We start from the raw sequence: 1,481 nt of genomic DNA on the forward strand, positions 1-1,481 counted from the left end.
AATTGGGGCAGAGCATGGCAGGGAGGGCTACACATAGCCTGGACCTCAGAATACTTTCAGATCTGGGCTGTCAGGTGAAGTCTTCAGCCTGGGGAAGGACCTGGGTTTAGTTAGAGTTGCCACACAAAACACCTCACGTGACCTCCCCTGTGGCTTGGACTTCTTCTATGTGGCTTGTGATAGGAGGTAGGGTAAGGAGTGTCTATGTGTGTCTGTGTGTGTGTGTATGTGTGTGTGTGTGTGTAGGGTTCAGAGAGCTGTAGGAGAGACCCCTTGGAGATCTATTTGAGAGCAAGCTTGGCTACCAGGACTGACTCCCGAGTACATCATATCAGGTCACTACTGCCATATCTTATTGGTCAAAGGAGTCACATGCCCCTTCAGATCCAGGGCCTCTGCATCAGCTCCTGAACTACTATGTAGTTCAGATGGACCTCAAGCTCACTGGGCTCCTCCTGCCTCGGCCTCCCGTGTGGTAACATTTCCACCGTGCAGTCCTTGGATCTCATTTTGTTACTTATAGATCTGCGTTTGTGTCTGTATGTGCATGCCACATATGGATGATTTTGGAGGCAGAGGACAACACTAGAGATCCCTTAGAGTTTGAGCTGCAGGTGCCTGCAGTGGGTGCTAGTCCTTTAGAAGAGCAGCAAGCAATATTAATTAATGATTTTTAAAAAAAGAGTTATTTATTTTAAGTGTATGAGTACACTGTAGCTTTCTTCAGACACACCAGAAGGGGCGTCAGATCCCATTACTGGGGATTAATCTCTCTAGCCCATTTCTTTCTTTCTTTCTTTCTTTCTTTCTTTCTTTCTTTTTTTTTTTATTTGGTTTTTTCGAGACAGGGTTTCTCTGTCTAGCCTTGGCTGTCCTGGAACTCACTCTGTAGACTAGGCTGGCCTCGAACTCAGAAATCCACCTGCCTCTGCCTCCGGAGTGCTGGGATTAAAGGTATGCACCACCACACCCGGCAGCCCCTTCCTTTCTTTAAGGATTTATATGTTCATTTTTATATGTGTGTTTTGCCTTCATATGTGGTTCCTCAGAGGCCAGAAGAGGGCATTAGAGCTCTTAGAACCGGATTGTGGAGGGTTGTGAGAAACCATGTCGTTGCTAGAAACTACACCTTAGTCCTCTGGAAGTCAAAAGGTGCTCTTAATCATTGAGCCAGCCCATTTCTTAACAGTGGTTTTTAAAAATATATATATATTTATTTAATGTGTGGACACGTGTGTGCGTGTGTGGAGGTCAGAAGTTCATTTGTGGGAGTCAGTCTTTTCTTTCTACCATGTGGATTCCAGGCACTGAACACAGGCTGTCTGTCTGACTAGAAACCCACTGAGCCATCTTGCTGTTTGGATCTCATTTCTTAATGGAAGGTGTCATGAATTAGTAGTCTTTTTTTTTAATTAGTATTTTTTTTTTTTTTTTTTTTTTTTTTTTTTTTTTTTTTTTTTTTTTTTTTTTTTTTTTTTTTT

This window comes from Mus caroli, chromosome 15 (assembly GCF_900094665.2).
Source record: "Mus caroli chromosome 15, CAROLI_EIJ_v1.1, whole genome shotgun sequence".
In the NCBI taxonomy this organism is placed as follows: domain Eukaryota; kingdom Metazoa; phylum Chordata; class Mammalia; order Rodentia; family Muridae; genus Mus; species Mus caroli.